This window comes from Primulina huaijiensis, chromosome 5, assembly GCF_012295235.1.
Source record: "Primulina huaijiensis isolate GDHJ02 chromosome 5, ASM1229523v2, whole genome shotgun sequence".
Lineage (NCBI taxonomy): Eukaryota > Viridiplantae > Streptophyta > Magnoliopsida > Lamiales > Gesneriaceae > Primulina > Primulina huaijiensis.
In genome coordinates this window covers 14,514,683-14,533,140 of record NC_133310.1, presented here as the reverse complement: position 1 = coordinate 14,533,140, position 18,458 = coordinate 14,514,683, and the positions used below count along the sequence as shown (strand labels likewise).

Here is an 18,458-nt window from a genome sequence, read left to right as displayed (position 1 = left end):
TGACATCGTGCAATGTGCCCGTGGCGATCCCACCACTATCAGGTACTTCTGTCACAAGATCACTCATCTAATATTCGTCTAACACATGCTCTCTATACATCAATAGAACAAGCATATCAAATCAAATCAATGCAAATAATAACAAATAGTATGTGATTTAGGGAAACACAAGTATATCCTACTTGTGTCGATCTCCCAATACCACATTGACTTATACCTTTCTTTCGTCGATTTCTGGCTCTGTCGCAGTCTCAAAGTCAAAGCTGTCAATATCAATCTGAAATGACATATCGAATAGGCATAATATCAATATTCAATTCCACTCAGATCTGTTCTGATCAATACTCAATCTAATTCAATATCGACAGCATAACTGTACAATATTGATATCCCCGTCAACTCAGACAACAACAGATATCAATTACAAATCATAACCAAAAGTCAATACAATCGATAATCTCAGAAATCTGACTAATCTCAATTCAATTGCTGAAAAATCATAACAATTGTATCAATAATCTGTTCTTCGATCTGACTTCAATTATATACTGATCAGTATATCCAGAACACATAATATCGATCATATCAAGATTCCTTCCATAGCATATTTTCAAATCATACCAAAACATAAGAAAACTTACGTCCAGTTGAAGCTCTTGTCACGAGGATCTCAGAACTGTACTCGGATTAAACTTCGGATAATCGAATCTTGCAAAAATCACAAATCTATGATGAAAAGCTCGAAGCGTCTGTAAACCTCCCGTTTCGTTCTTTCTTCCTACTGAATTCTGAAGAATAATTGTCATATATATCATACTTGCATGCTTGAAGAAACGTGGCACAATTCCTTGAATTTCAGTCGACGCTCGGGCGGTTGCAATCTACCGCTCGGGCGCGGGATGTTCTGTCCGAGACACATCCTTATTGAACATTGGCACTCGGGCGGTCACAAACTACCGCTCGGGCGCCGAACCTTCTGTCCAAGTATTCCTCTTGTTCAACATCGGCGCTCAGGCGGTCAAAAACTACCTCTCGGGCGCCGGATGTTCTGTCCAACATCTTGGCTTATAATACACCGACTCCCGGCTTCTCCTTTCACGTCTTATTTTAGCTCCTGAAATCTCAATTTTGTCAATTAATCAATGTCTGACTACAGTACTAAAATCTCGGGCATTACAGATGTAGTACAACCGTCGCTAATTTTAGCGACAGATTTTGCTTAAAACTGTCGCAAAATTTAATATTGACAACAAATTTATAAAAAAACCAAATTTAACAAACCGTTGTCATAGTTTTAAAAAAAACACTAATACAACGGTTTAAAAACCGTTGTCGTAGCCCAAAAAAAAACGTTCATAGACAACGGTTTTTAAAAACCGTTGTCGTAGCCAAAAAAAAAAACACTCATAGACAACGGTTTTTAAAAACCGTTGTTGTAGATATATCAAAGACAACGGTTTTATAGAAATTGTTGTTTATGAGCGGATTTTTTTAGGCTACGACAACGATTTTTGTTAAAATTGTTGTTAAAAGTAAAAAGACAACGGTTTTAATAAAAACCGTTGTCTTCGATGTGTTGTTGAATATGTTTTTTCTTGTAGTGATGGTGCAAAAAGGGCTGGATTTTGAATTAAGAAAAAAAATTCCAAGGTATGGAGTTCAGGGATTTCTTTGAGTTGGCTGCCAAAGTTGCTGAATACGAAGAACTGTTGCGGGAGGAGTCGCACTGGAAGAAAACTGCTATGGGTTCTTATTGTCAAGAGGTGGAAGATGTTTTGTTGGCATAAATTCGATCAGCTGGTTCATGGATGGTTCCCCTACTAAAAAATAAGCCGACGGAACCTGAAAAGAAGAATAGCTCCCAACTCCCCAAGGATATTCAGTACACGTTTGACGTGTCAAAAACCGATGATATTTTTTGTTTCCTCGCAAAAGAAAAATTCATCAATTTTCCACCGGATCACAGGGTGCCACCCAAGGAAGAGCTGAAAGGTCGAAAATATTGTAAGTACCACAACTCTTACAATCATGCTACTAAATCTTGTTGGGCTTTCAAAAACATTTTGCAAGACAGAATTAACAAGGGAATCTTGAAATTCCCTGACAAACAAAAATCCATGGCAATGGATGATGATCCTTTTCCCCCAGTAGCTTCTGTTAATGTGAATGTGACAGATTTGAGGGATCTTCTAAAAAAGAAAAGAATCCGATCCTTTGTAGTGAAAGACCGAATAATTAAGAAATGATGGATCCCGAAGGATCAACTTTTGAAGCTATTGGAAGGCATAGTACTGATCGACTAAGAACAGTTCAGCAGTGTTTCCCCAGAAGTGTTGGTGAATCCGCGGCCTTTAGGCCAAGGAACCAACATAGCGGCGTGTGGGTGAAGTCTCAAAAGGAAAAATGATTGAGAGCAAGAGAGCAAAGCCCAGGTACGTCCTTTTAGCTAGATGCGAGTTCAGTGAGTCTTGGAGAGTAGCCCAACACAAAAAGTTCCCTAGGCCACCGACTAGGACTCAGAAGAGATGGCTGTTGAGAGAAAGAGCTATCGCAAGAAGAGAAGAGTCTGTTAAGTTGAGAAATGAACCCACAATGGATATTTCAGTCACCAAGGATCAGGTGGAGAGTAAAACCAAGTTTGGAAGATCAGCTACTAGGATGAGTTAGTGGACGATGATGATGATTTGTTAAGTGAGGAGGATGATCAAAGAATAAAAACAATCAATTTTTGTGTTGGAGAGTTTCACATCACTGTGGATTGTGCCACAGGAGTAGTAATACTACCAGAGAGGTTTAAAATGATGGAAGAGAAGAATGGGGAGTTGATGTCTAAGGAATCAGTGCAAAACGAATGTCATGCAAATAAACTCCTTGAAGGGAGTTCAAGAGTGATTATTAAGGAGAGTCACTCAAATAAGCCTAAACAAGTAATACTTGAGAAGCCTACACCGGCCATGACCAAGCACATAAGGCCGTTGTACATCAAGGCTCACGTGAATGGGAAGCCAGTGTCTAGGGTTTTGATGGACAATTGTTCAGCTCTGAATGTTCTTCCAGTGAGAATGTTAAAAATTCTGGGCAAAACTGATGAGAAATTGATTCTTATAGAAGTTTCGGTTGATGCATTTACAGGGGAAACGACAAAGACCATTGGGGTATTCCCCGCTGATGTTACTGTAGGGAGCATGTCGTCTTTGTGTGCATTTTTCGTGGTAAACTCGTCCGCCAACTTCCAAGCGTTGTTAGGCAGGGATTGGATCCATGCAAACTAGTGCATCCCATCCTCAATGCACCAGCTATTGTTATTTTTGAAAGGATACGATGTGGAGGTGGTAGAAGCAAATAGACAGCCCTTTCAAATAAGTGCAAGTGCAGTTGATGCTAGATATTACAATGGGGATTTAGGGCCCATCAAAGTTTGTAGCAATAGTAAAAAGAAAGTCCAGTGTACATGCAGACATCAACTCCAAGCTCGGTGTTGGAAAGAATCCTTAAGTCTACTGTTATTGTGCCGCCTAGGCCGATAATTCAGCCGCTGATTGAGGAGGTTGATGATTGAGTTGGACCAAAAATGAAAGGAGGTAGCTACAACCTCTTAATGGAAGGCGAATGTGCAGCAAGTACTGAACAAATTAGAGGAAGAGGAAGCATGGGATACCTATGGATTTATTTCTGCTGATGGCAACATCACTACCACCATCAACAATCAGCTGCTGATAATCGATGAAGACTCCTTCAGCAACCGTTTTCAGCTGCCTACTGATTGGCTAGCAAATATCTCTAAGGTGAAAACTTCTGATGTTGAGGAAATGCAGACTCAACTATCTGCTGATGGACGGAAAATCAAAGTTTCCGATCCCAAGAAAGAGTTGAAGCCAGAACTCAAGTTACTCGTTGATATCATGGCCAAAGGGCTACTATCCAAAGAAGGATCCTTTGCTGCTCTTACCCTGGAGAAATTTCAAGTCATGACTGCTATCATGACTGGAAAAAGACTGCAATGAAAAGGTATCATCTTCAACCTTCTGAACGACATGTTTCAGTCTTCGACACAATCGAAGAGATTTGCAGTACAGCTCAGTTATTTGATTAAAAGCAAGGGTTTGGTGGGTGACTCCTCTGAGAGGTTATCCAAATTCAAGATTTTCAATGCCAAGAGTGTTCAGCTGCCGAAGCTCAAGCTGGACATCTCTCCTCAACAGTTCATTAAAGTTAAAAAGGAGATTGGGACGCATGAGACTCCCAAATCAGTCAGGAAAGCCAAGAAGACAGTTCAGAAGAAGACAATCAAATGCAAACTGATTGTCAGTGAAACTGACTCTGAGAAGACTGCTTCTCCCAAAATCTCCAAGAAGCCAAGAACGCTCAAGACCAAACCAGTAACTGCTCTGATCACTATCCCAACTGAAAGGCTAATACAATCTGGAGCTGAACAGCCAATCAAAGCTACTCCTTTGAGAGATATATCAGTTGAAACTTCAACTGAGGTCCAATTACCTCTTCCTGCTGCTCAACAAAAGAAGACTATCACCGAATCTGGTGATAAAAAGAAACTTGCCGGAGTTCAAGCTCCACTGATCACTATATCTGGTCGAAATTCTCTACCATTTTCCAGAACCAAAGGGATAGTGATTAGAGAAATGATTGATGCAACTACATCAGGGCTGAATATTCCTCATGCTCTGACTGACTCAAAGGGAAAGGGCAAAATGACACAAAAGCCCAGACCTACAAATGTGAGACAAACTCATATTGATATAATATGGAACGAGATCAATGAGTTTTCTGAGAATAAGCTAAAGGCTTATGATGAATGGGTCAGGTTTAGGACTGAAGTGTTTGCCAGAAAACTAGAAAAGAAATCAGTTTTGAAGAAATTTATTGACCTGGAAACTATAGTCCTGAAAATGGTCAAAGCGGCTTCAGTTGTTCAAGCTTTTCAAAGGAAAAAGTACTTCTTTGATCAAGTACGTGCAAAGAAGTTAAGACAAATGATTGTTCAGCTACACCAAAATTATGATCCCACCAGTCCAATTTCCTTTTATGACAAAGCAGTTCATGATCAACTGGACGTGGATCTTATCACACTACAGATGGCAATTAAACAGTGAGAACTGGATCAAGAACTGACTATTCCAACAGGTTCTCACAATCTTTCATCAGAAGAGCAAGCTGAACAATCAGTTCAACCGCAAGAGCAATAAAAAGAACCAGTTGCAGCACCAACTGAACTAGCAACTGCTCCTCCTTCCAAAGATGGTGATGAAAGGAGATCGATTTTAGGTGTTCAAATGCGCAACGGAAGTTAAAATTTTCGAAAATCATATTTTCAAGGGAAAAAATTCGAACACCTCTACTAAGATGTGTAGCAAATACAAAACACAATATGTCATACATAGATTGTTTAGATAATTACCTATCAATCACGATGATTGATTAGGGCTCCAACCAAGTTGTAAACAACTTGGCTCTTCAATGGATGACCCAATCTACAAGCTTCCTTGCTCCAAAATTAGGCCCACCACCAACTAGGAAGATCCCCTCATATTTTGCACTAGAAAAATATGAGGATTTTTCAAGGAGAAGTGAGTGTTATTCTCAACCAAAATGAAGAGAAAATTTTGAGATAATTGTGTATGTATTTTTGGCCATGGTGAGTCTTGAATGGGAGAAGGATGACTTGTCTTGGTTGTGGGAAATGCTAAAACACTTTTAGCATGCCAAGCCTTGGAGATTGAAAAAGTATTCTCCAACCTTCACCTCCCATGCATGCAATGTTATTTGATTTTTAACAATTAAAAATCCATGGACTTAATTTAATTATCTCAAAAGTATTTGAGACTAATTAAACATTACTTGAATTTACTCAAGTCTACTAGTTAAATAATTATTCCAATTGGACTCTACAAGACCCAATGTTATTTAATTAATTCAACACTTGAATTAATTTAATTATTTGGACTCTACTAGTTCCACTAGTATTTAATTAATTTAACACTTGAATTAATTTAATTTAGTCCATAATAATGTTTATGAAAATCACAATTTTCAAATACATTATCTATTTGGCCAACTTTTAATTTTAGAAACACATTCATAAATTAAAAGTTACATTCTGAAGTCATACTTCTATTTTTCCTTACGCTTATAAACTCATTTATAAGCCGTTCAACACATTGAACTATTTTACTTCTCAACGAGATCTAGAAAGCTAGTACTTGTGTGACCCTCAATGGTTCACTGATACAACTAGTCGTGGGTTCACATCTCCATGTGATTCGGACTAAACATGTCCTTATATGAGCATACCCCAATTGCTCCATTCTTAATTATCAACTCCTTGATAATAAGAACGTCAGATATCAAGTCTGATAGTACCCAACCAATCATGTTAAACGCCTAGCAGCATCTCTTATATGATTCCCTAGGTATCAAATGATAGTGCCTGCAAGAACCATTCTATTATGGTTAGCGTACAGTACGGTCCCTTCAACTCATATATCCCGACCGATTCGACAACCATTGGTATATTGAGAGTTGTCAATGAATCGATACTATGTGTCATGTCGTACTTGCATCGATGGTGTAATCTATGAAACCCCTTTTATAATTACTGCCATACTCTGATCATAGATTTCAAACTACATACACATGAAATCACATAGGATATCCATACCCGAAGGTAAGCGGTGAATCCCCGACTACAATGCATCGACTCTTATATGTTTCGCCAAAACACCCAACCTTGCCACCTGATGACCCCTTGAGAGTCGGTAAACAAGTCAAAGTGCAATGCTAGCATATAGAGTCTCAATGTTGTCCCGGGTCGTAAGGACTAATGGTGTACAACCATAAACTAGGACGTTTCCACTCGATAAGTGAGAATCACTTGGAAAGTCCTTTATGGAGGGTTGTTCAGTGCACTCTACAAGGAGCACCTATCTGCATGCTCGGACATCACAATGTCCCCTACCAATGAAACATGGTACTCACATCGCAGATACTAGTCTCGAACTCGAGCGGCCTATATCCTTCTTAGCGGCGACTGAATCGACTAGGAACTGTTTAGAATATACAGTATTGCAAATATGAGTTTCATGATACTCATCATATGAGCATCTCATATTCTTTCTACTATTTGTATATTCAAGGACTTTATCTATGCAACTAGCATGGGTATACAGATAAAAAAGTTCCAAAACAATTATTTCAAATATTATTAAAATAAAGATTGTTTATACATAGAGTTTAAACATGAACCCTCGGCCAACACTTGGCTCGACGGGCACCTACTCTAACAATCTCCCACTTGCACTAGAGCCAACTACCCATATGCTTCAAACCCATCGATTCGCGATGCTTCTCGAATAATGATCCAGGTAAAGGCTTAGTTAGCGGATCAGCAACATTATCTTCGGAGCCGACTTTGTCAATCGAGACATCTCCTCTTTCCACGATCTCTCGGAGGATGTGGTACTTTCTCAATACGTGTTTGGACTTCTGATGAGCCCTCGGCTCCTTTGCTTGAGCAATGGCTCCCGTGTTATCACAAAACATCGGGACAGGAGCAACTCCATTAGGAATGACGCCCAACTCTTGGACAAAATTCCTTATCCAAACAGCCTCCTTTGCTGTAGCTGATGCAGCAATATATTCTGCCTCAGTGGTGGAATCCGCTGTACTGTCTTGCTTGGATCTCTTCCAAGAGACAGCAGCACCATTGAGCATGAATATGAATCCAGAGGTTGACTTCGAGTCATCGATATTGCTTTGGAAGCTAGAGTCGGTATAGCCTTCCAATTTAAGTTCTCCACCCTCACAGACCAAGAACAACTTATTGGTCCTTCTCAAATACTTGAGGATGTCTTTCACAGCTTTCCAATGTGGAAGACCAGGGTTCGATTGATATCTACTCACTACACTTAGTGCGAAATCCACGTCAAGACGTGTAGATAACATCTCATACATGATGCTACCAATCGCAGATGCATAAGGAAAGCTTGTCATCGCCGCTATCTCTACATCAGTCTTGGGAAACATAGACTTAGATAGGGACACGCTATGACACATTAGTAGATGTCCTCTCTTAGACTCATCCATCGAGAACCGCTTCACGATGGTATCAATGTATGTGGACTGGGTGAGACCAAGAAATCTTTTTGATCTATCTCTATAGATCTGTATTCCCAATAAAAAGATACTTCACCCAAGTCCTGCATCGAGAACTTACTTGCTAACCATATTTTAGTTGATTGCAACATTCCTACATCATTCCCAATGAGTAGAATGTCATCAACATAAAGCACCAGGAATGTCACAGCACTCCTACTGACCTTCTTATTCACACAGGGTTCCTCAGGATTCTTAGTAAAACGAAACTCTTTGATTTTACTATCGAATCTGAGGTTCCAACTCCTATATGCCTGCTTTAGACCATAAATAGATCTCTAAAGTTTGCATACCATATGCTCACTTCCGATAGATGTAAACCCTTGAGGTTGAGACATGTAAATCTCTTCCTTAATATCCTTATTAAGAAAGGCTGTCTTAACATCTATCTGCCACATCTCATAGTCATACCATGCAGCTATGGCTAGCAATATCCTTATCGACTTGAACATTGAAACTGGAAAAAAGGTTTCCTCAAAGTCAACTCTTTGTCTTTGAGTATATCCTTTTGCCACCAATCGCGCTTTGAAGGTCAATACCTTCCCATCCACCTCAAGTTTCCTCTTGTAAATCCATTTACATCCTATGGGAACAATTCCCTCAGGTGGATTCACGAGATTCCACACTTGGTTCAAATGCATGGAATTCATCTCAGATTCCATTGCTTCAAGCCACTTGGATGAATCGGCATCAGATAACGCTTCCTTGAAGGTCCTTGGATCACATCCATGGATAGGCTCATCATGGCCCTCTTCAAGAAGCAGACCATACCTCATAGGTGGTCTCGAGACTCTCTCGGATCTTCTAGGAGCTTGTATATCCTCTCTTGGCTCTTCGAGTGTGGGTTCTTCAATTGTGGGTGTCTCTCGCACCTCTTCGAGTTCTATCATCTTCTTTTTTCTATCCAATAGAAATTCCTTTTCCAAAAAGGTTGCATTCCTAGAAACAAACATCTTTGTTTCTTGGGGATGATAGAAATAGTATCCAACTGAATTCCTTGGATATCCCACAAAGTAGCATAAAATGGATCGACTATCCAATTTATCTCCCACTACCTACTTCACATAAGCAGGGCACCCCCATATTCTAAGATAAGAATATTTGGGAGGCTTACCCATCCATATCTCATATGGTGTCTTATCAACTGCCTTTGAATGGACATTGTTCAACAACAGTGCCGCTGTCTCAAACGCATATCCCCAAAAGGATGGCGGCAACTCCGTGAACCCCATCATAGACCGAACCATGTCCATCAAAGTTCGGTTACGACGCTCCGAAACACCATTCAACTGCGGTGTAGCGGGCGGAGTCCACTGTGAGAGAATCCCATTCTCCCTAAGATACTCTTGGAACTCGGCACTCAAGTACTCACCACCTCGATCCGATCGAAGTGTCTTGATGCTTCGTCCCTATTGTTTCTCTACTTCACTTGTGAATTCTTTGAACCTTTCAAAGGCTTCATACTTGTATTTCATCAAATACACATACCCATACCTCTAAAAGTCATCAGTAAATGTGATGAAGTAGGCATGTCCATGCTTAGTGGTGATGCTATGCGCACCGCACACATCGGTATGGATCAAATCCAATAACTCTTTGGCTCGCTCCACATGGCCCTTAAAGGGAATTTTGGTCATCTTTCCTTTCAGACAGGATTCACAAGTCGTGAGAGCATTAATATCAGACATATCAAACATGCCCATTCCCACTAACTTGTTCATCCTTCTTAGGGAAATTTGTCCAATCGAGCATGCCATAATTGTGCCGAATTTAGAGTATCTTGTTTTCTCTTGATTGTTGTTGTTATTGCTTGGACATTGTTTAGTGGAATATCTTTCAATTTTAAGTTGTAGAGATCGTTTTCAAGTTCTCCAGTACCAATTAAACATTCATTCTTGTAAATGTTGCATACACCTTTGCTAAATAAACAAGAAAATCCATTTTTATCTAGCATAGAAATGGAAACAAAGTTTTTCACCAAATCTGGTACAAACAAAACATCTCTTAAAATTAACTTAAAGTCATTGTTCAAAAGTAAACAAACATCTCCTACGGCCTTGGCAGCAACTCTTGCTCTATTGCCCATCCTCAAGAAGGTCTCACCTTCCCTTTGTCTCCTACTTCTTCCCATCACCTGCAACTCATTACAGAGATGTGAGCCAAAGCCGGTATCTAATACCCAAGAGAGTTAATTGAAATGTTTACTTTGATATAGAATATACCATTTCCAGAACCTTTCTGGGCAAGATATTCCCTGCAGTTACGCCTCTAACGTCCAGGCTTCTTGCAGTGATGATAGATGTCAACAGTCTTGTCAGCTTTAACTGGTGTAGCTGCCCCAATGGGATTCGGAGCTTGCCTCTTCAAGGGCACGTTCTACTTGGGATGTTGGAAAGAACGCTTCTTTCCCTTCTCATGTGGATCAATCTCCGTACCAGATGAAGAACCCACATAAAGAACCGACTTCTCATCATTCATAGAAGCCTGCATATAACACTTTGGCTTTCAAGTCATGGTCACACCATTCCTTGTAAGTCTGCAATTCTTCAGGAGTGCAGTAAGTCGGAGCCTCAATAGGGGGCGACTCAGTAAGTGTATACGCTATCCTTTCCGAATTCAAGACGATTTTCAGGTTTCTTAGCCAAGTGAGGTAATTAGGTCCAGTTAATATGTGTTTTTCGAGTATTGCAGATAGCGGATTGCGAATCGAAGACATTGTCACAATTTGTACTGAAGAGTAAAACAGATAAATGTTATTGACTATTTTAAAATATTTAGTAAGATATGAAGTATGGACTTTAACTTCATAAATTTTCGCTCCCACTGTTTTGACATTTTCACTACCCTCTAGTGAAAACGGGAAACTCATTTCCTCAGAAGGTACGCAAGGTCCAATTAGCGAATTATGATTCCGAATAAGATCAGCCAATCATAATTCCTAAAAAGTAGTTTCCAATTGCTTCACAAAGCAACCCTTAACGTAAACTTTTGTCTCACGTTTGATTAGCACCCAATAATATGACGTCTTTCATCTTTACGTGTCAAGCCTTACCCATAGATGTTGAACCTTAATGGACGGTCCCATGAGTTTCCTCAATAATATGAGCCGAGCCCCGAGCACGCGTAGCGTTCATCGTGCACCCATTGTCGATGGAAGACATGGAAATTATAAACAGATTTATAATTCCCCTTTTCGGTCTTGATATTAATTTTGAATCTTATTCAAAATGAGGGTTTTTAATTTTTGAAAGGTCTCATCATTAATTTTTTTTTAAAAGCTTGTCATGTTTGATCGTATGTTTGCCGGATTCATGCAATTTTGTTATTATCATAATAATAACGCACATACTCATTATTTATAACATATCATGCATATATTATAAACGGTAAACAAACAGAGACGATCAATCGCCCCAATACTAATGGCTCGTGTGAGCTAAACATGGGCCTAGGTCCAATCCTAGGGAAATGCATGGGATGCACATGGAACTATTACATTAGCTTCAAATATTTACATGTCTTCGATCTTCATAATCATCAAGGCCAACATCTTCCAATCTTGATCTTCCACTATACTAATATTTACAAATAAATATACATGCAAATAGGGATACATCTCATGGGGGTGGGAACGGGCCATAAACCAAGCCCACTTTAAATTTGATAATTATTACAATCATTCAACACAAAATATCCTAGCATACACCTAGCAAAGTGGGCTTGGGCTTTTGATCATCCTTCATGCATAATATCACATATCATACACCATCAATTAATTATCACAATAATTAATTGATCCAATCACTAACCGCCACGATTATAAACTAAATTAACAAAGTATACAAACACCTTTGTCTACTTTTTAATTAATTTATTTATAACCGAATTTCTTGTAAATCACAATTTACTATAAATAATTAAAGTCCAACTTCAATTATTTATTTCATTAGAAAATATTTATAACTTTTGTAATTTTAAACTTAAGGGCCCAACAAAGTCTGATAGTACCCAACCAATCATGTTAAACGCCTAGCAGCATCGCTTACATGATTCCCTAGGTATCAAATTATAGTGCCTGCACGAACCATTCTATTATGGTTAGCGTATAGTACGGTCCCTTCAACTCATATATCCCGACCGATTCGACAACCATTGGTATATCGAGAGCTGTCAATGAATCGATACTATGTGTCATGTCGTAGTTGCATCGATGGTGTAATCTATGAAACCCCTTTCATAATTACCACCATACTCTGATCAGAGATTTCAAACTACATACACATGAGATCACATAGGATATCCATACCCGAACGTAAGCAGTGAATCCCCGACTACAATGCATCGACTCCTATATGTTTCGCCAGAACACCCAACCTTGCCACCTGATGACCCCTTGAGAGTCGGTAAACAAGTCAAAGTACAATGCTAGCACATAGAGTCTCAATGTTGTCCCGGGTCGTAAGGACTAATGGTGTACAACCATAAACTAGGACGTTTCCACTCGATAAGTGAGAACCACTTGGAAAGTCCTATATGGAGGGTTGTTCAGTGCACTCTACCAGGAGCACCTATCTGCATGCTCGGACATCACAATGTCCCCTACCAATGAAACATGGTACTCACATCGCAGATACTAGTCTCGAACTCGAGCGGCCTATATCCTTCTTAGCGGCGGCTGAATCGACTAGGAACTGTTTAGAATATACAGTATTCCAAATATGAGTTTCATGATACTCATCATATGAGCATCTCATATTCTTTCTACTATTTGTATATTCAAGGGCTTTATCTATGCAACTAGCATGGGTATACAGATAAAGATGTGCCAAAACAATAATTTCAAATATTATTAAAATAAAGATTACATAGAGTTTAAACATGAACCATCGGCCAACACTTGGCTCGACGGGCACCTACTCTAACAGCTGAATCATCTCTTTCAGCTCCTCCAACTTCAACTGCGGATCTTCAACTTTATACTAATGGTGAGCTATCATTGGCCAATATTGATGAAGTCATTCAATCAATTGCCACTTATATTCACCAGACTATCTTATCTACAGAAGCATTTGAAAAACCCAGCAAAACTAAACAATCAGACGCAGAGGCTATTTTAAATCAAACTGAAGAGCCAGTTCAGCCGATTGCCACGACTGAACAGGCAGTTATCACAGAAACTGAAGAGCCAGTTCAGTCAACTACCATAACTAAACAGGTAGTTCTAGCAACAACTGAAGAGATTCAGTTGCCTTAGGTACTAACTGAAGAGGTGCCAGCTGTAAAGTCAGTCACAGTTTCAATTGTTCCACCAACTGAAGAACCAATCTCCGTATCAGCTGAGCAACTATCTGAAGAACCATCTACTTTCTCAGCTGATCAACAGACTGGAGAGCCTTCAAGCACCACTGTTGATCCAAATCTCTCTTCTCCTCCAAAGCTTCAGCAGGAAGCCTTAACAGAAGATGTTCCAGAAATGGTTAGTATTGAAACAAAAACAACTGACAGGGCCTTGGTGATCTTTAATCGAGATAACAGGGAGCAGGAACCAGAAACATCTGGAGTCAAGTCCCCTAATATAACAATGACAACTGAATCTATATTCGATAAAATTCAATCCATTCAGACCGACCTTGCCACTATGATGACTTCCGTTTCTAACATCAAAACAACCCAACTGGCGCATACTATGAAAATTGATTTCATAAAGGAGGACACGTTCAAAAGTTTTCAACAAGTCACAAAGGATATTACGAACTTGTTCTTCCAGATGGATCAAATACGGAAAAACCGAGCATCGACTGAAGCTCATTTCAATACTCAAGCAATGTTCAACAAACGTTTTTATTACCTAGAAAATGTTGTCACAAAGAGAATGGATTTGATGCAAGAACTTGTCATGAATGTTGTTTCAAATGTCAACTCGGAAGTTCGCATTATATCTAGAAAGGTTGAGACGTTTGACAAAAAGAGGGAAGAAGAAGAGCAAGATCAGCAGACGGATTTTAAAAGAAACCCAGTCAACCAACTGATCAAGGACCAACTGATAAAAAAAAGTTAAGAAATAGAATATCAGTTAGAAGACAGTCTCTACGTTGAAGATTGTGGCAAATTTTGAATATTATTTTAGTCAGTTAGAATATTCTTTTATTTTTTCATTCTTTGTACGAATCTGTACGTTGAAAGAGTTGTCAATAAAAGGTTATTTTATCTACAATAAGTTCAGTTGATCAGTTCATATTTTCTATGTTTTGTCAAATACCAAAAAGGGAAAAATTTTTGGAAACTGAATTTCGGAAGTTTGACAAACTGAGCATTTAATAGATTGAAATAACTGATCAAGAAGACTGATAGTAACTGATCTAAAATATGCAAAATATCGGTTGTCCATAACTGAATATTAATGCAAAGATAATCGAAGGCAACTAAACCAGCTGACTGAACTACGCAGACAACATACAGGTGTGAGCTTATCATTTATAGCCTATCAGCTGATCTTTCAGCTGTACACGTAATCAGTTAAGGAAAATGACATTCAATCGACAACTGTACAAAAGCAGACTACAACTAGTAGTGGGATCGTCGCATTTCAGAAAAAGCACAGTGTACGATTGTCAGAAGAATGTTGACGTGGCAAACAACGGATAGAAAGATTCAAATCACATTCAATATTACCGTTAGAGGCAAAGCCTATAAATAGCAGAGAAAGAGCAGCTGAGAAACTCTCCGAACTTAACTATTCTCAACTCAACTCTCGAACAACTATCAACTGAACTATTACTCTGCTGAAATATTTGAAACTTCAAAGCTCACGCTTATTGTATACATTCATAGCATTTAAGGCTATACTTCGAGCTTACAAGCACAAACTGATATTGTTGTAATCAGTTGTGCTAGGTTATTTAAGTCCAGTTGAGTACTGTAAATCGTTTTGTAACTAAGAGTTTCAGTTTGGCATTGTTAAGTCCAAAACTGAAGTGGGTCTGTACAACTGTTTGTATCGATCAAAGACTTTTAGTGAATATCCTATCTTTGTGATAGAAAGGGTGACGTAGAAGTGTTTCAAATCTCCGAACATCCGTAAAATCTTGTGTGTTCTTATTTCAGTTTTATTCTATCTATCAGTCATTTTATTTCCGCACTATTATTGCTAACTGATTGATATCGACTGACAAGATTCCCGAGTTTCAGTTTATCACCAAACTGACTTATTATTCGAAAAGGTTGTGGAAATTGTTAGTGTTTATTCAACCCCCACTTCTAACCACTATTTCACCCCCTAACCAATCCTATCAATGAAAGAGAATGAAACTGTAAAGCCCATGGGCTGTTCCCGATCCAACTGGCGGGAGTCGGTTATCCCATGGCAGCATTACTCACTGACTCCTCCAGCCCAGGCACTGGAGTTTGTGCCTCCCCAGACTCGAACCTAAGATCTCCTGGACATATAGATACTTAGCACAAGTCTGGTCCCGGCATCATCAGTACATACAACAATCAAGTCTAGTGAGTCTAAAGACTCAGCATGCATATATCGTAAATAACAAGTAAATAATTAATAAAGTCGCATGCAAGTGAAAATTTCCTGTAATGAGGTGTAACGTAAAATATCCTTTCAATGGTAATTATAGCACGTGCATAACTGAACTGAAAATATCATAGTGAAAATGTTTGCTCCTTGGAGCCCTGTAATGAAATAACTTGTAATAATTTTCTGGTGAGATTATGGTCTACGCAAGTGGTCCCTGAACTGAGCTGACCGGTAACTGACGATCGGAATGAAACTGAACTGACCGGTAACTGACGACCGGACCGGTAACTGACGACCGGATTTAATAATGTACGTCTGATCAGACTCCTGCCACAGTATACTGGGTGAAACAACTGAACTGACCGGTAACTGACGACCGGACCGGTAACTGGCGACCGGATTTAATCATGATAGTAGGGTGACCACAAGCAATATCGCATAAATCTCAAAATTAATATTTTTGCACGTAATATAAATAAATCACATCATTAAATATGAACAATTTCGATCTTCTTGCATTAAAATCATGTACTTGCGATATTTAAAAATACCTATATGGCTTGATTGAAGAGTGAAAGAAGATATAAACATGCCTTGATTTGTTTTGACAGAAAACAAACGAAATAACGACGCGGCGCGGTGGAGACGGAGTGTTCTTCACTTTCTCACTTTTCTCTCTTAATTCCTTTAAACCAAGCATGCACCATAATTATTATAATAGCGTAAAAATCGTAAACGTGATGCATGAACATTTAAAAATATCATGATTTGTGCTCAGGGCGCTGCTAGGACTAAAATCTCACCCCGGGTGCAAAATGACCATTTTGCCCCTATAAACCCAAAAATTGTCGTTTCACCCCTGGACCTCTAAAATTGACCCGAAGCTTACCAAACTCCTTAAAATNTGGACAGTTGCTGGAAAAAATCCAGCAACTCAACCCTCACCACATGACACGTCCACCTTACTTCTCCTCTAAAGTTACGTGCTCACCTCCCCTCCACCGCCACCAGCCCTCAACCAATCATACCATGACTAATCTAGGCTCCCCTAGACCCAAATAACCCACACTTACACTTCCATGTACCACCCCTTCCTCTCATGATCGCTCCAACCCAAAATGAGCCACCCACGGTTCATGCTCCTTCACGCGACTGAACCATACCATGGGTGTACCAGCAGCCTTCACCTTTCCACAACCACGGTTCAAATCTTATATAGTCTGGTTCAGACCCCAGATCGGCCTTCGAGCCATCGACTCCACCCCTACCTCCCTAAGTGCACTAACCGAGGCCCCCTCACCAAAACCTTCGACTCGGCCTCTCCCCAGCAACGTCCAACCACCAAACTAAACCCCAAGCCAAACATCTCGACACACCAGTAGTCCCTAACCCCACAAGGATCGCAGCACCTTGCACCAATTACAGAAAAACGTAAGTTTCAATGAAAGAAAAACAGCATATGAACAAAACCGAAAATCTTTCATATTCTTGGTGGGATCGAGACTTTACTACAGATTAGTCACACAACAGCATGTATATGGTGTATGAGATGCAAAAACGAGAGTACAATGCGTGCCTTGATGATGTATATACGCGAGGATATCGCAGAACGATGGCCGGAGGAATTTCTCTTTGCAAGAAAATGGTAGCCGAAGCTTTCTTGAATTTCCTGCTGTGAAAACCGAGGGGAATGGTTCTGAAAATGAGGGGTGTCGGCTGGTGGGGTGGGGAATGATAGGTTTAGGGTTAATTAAGTAGTAATTAAATAATTAACAATTAGCTAATGAGCCCTAAGTTACTAATTAAAAGAAAAAAATGATTTTAAGCCCAAGAAGCTTAAAAGTAGGTCCATTAAATCCAAACGCACTCTCGAAAAATATATCGTGTTGAAAAGGATTTGAAAATATTAGTCAAAACCTTAAAAAGTCCCCCGACTCGATAAAATTAGCGTACCGTTAAAAATTAAAATCATGCGGGTAAAAATATCCAAAATTCCCATTTTTGAAAATTACACTTAAAAACGCTTTAAATAAATTTATAAAAATAAATCGTATAATTAAAAATAATTTTCATGAAAATTCTCTAGTCTCCGTTCCTCATTCGAGCGTGAAATGCACCTAGAAATCCTAATGCATGAATTTATAAAATAACATGAAATAAATTTTAACATGCATGAATTATGCATAAAATGCATAAAAATAATTAAACACAATTTACTGAAATAAACATGCATTTAATGCTTTAAAAATTAATTAAAATGCCAAGGAAATTCAATAACTTGCATGCATGCCAACTTTTTAAATTATATTTACTAACATGCTAAATTACCATTTCTTAAATAAGTCTTTATTAACTTATCTCTATACTCTATCTCCAGTCCGGCCTCACTTATTTAACTTAAAAGGTGACAATTAACTACTACGTAAAATAAATAAATTTAAAGAAAATAATTTAAATACTCATGCAATAAAATCATTTTAATTTAAATACTAGAAATTATGCATGACTTATACGTAGTCTACGTGACGGGTTCTACAGAAACTGCCTGTTTTGTGAAGGAGTTCACTAAAACTGGCAGCCGCCTAATATGGTAATTTAAAATTTTTGTCTTCGAAATTTTTTATTTTCATTATATGAACAAGATTTGTATCTTTGGAACATCGACGCTTTCGAATTATCGATCGGGATTATAATGAGTTCGGAATCATTTTTTGTCAATTTGGAATTTACTAATTAAATGATTGTACTAGTAGTGGTGACT

General features: G+C 38.9%; 1 long non-coding RNA gene across 1 annotated transcript in view; it reads right to left on the bottom strand.

Moving 5' to 3' along the window:
• Positions 1–15,708: 15,708 nt before the first annotated feature.
• The window catches only part of LOC140976035 (uncharacterized), a 3,262-nt gene continuing 512 nt past the window's right edge, over positions 15,709–18,458 (bottom strand). The window contains exons 2-3 of the long non-coding RNA XR_012175150.1: positions 15,975–16,562; positions 15,709–15,921 (exon numbers count right to left, since the gene is read on the bottom strand). This is a non-coding gene — a long non-coding RNA (uncharacterized lncRNA). The remainder of the gene's footprint in view (positions 15,922–15,974; positions 16,563–18,458) is intronic.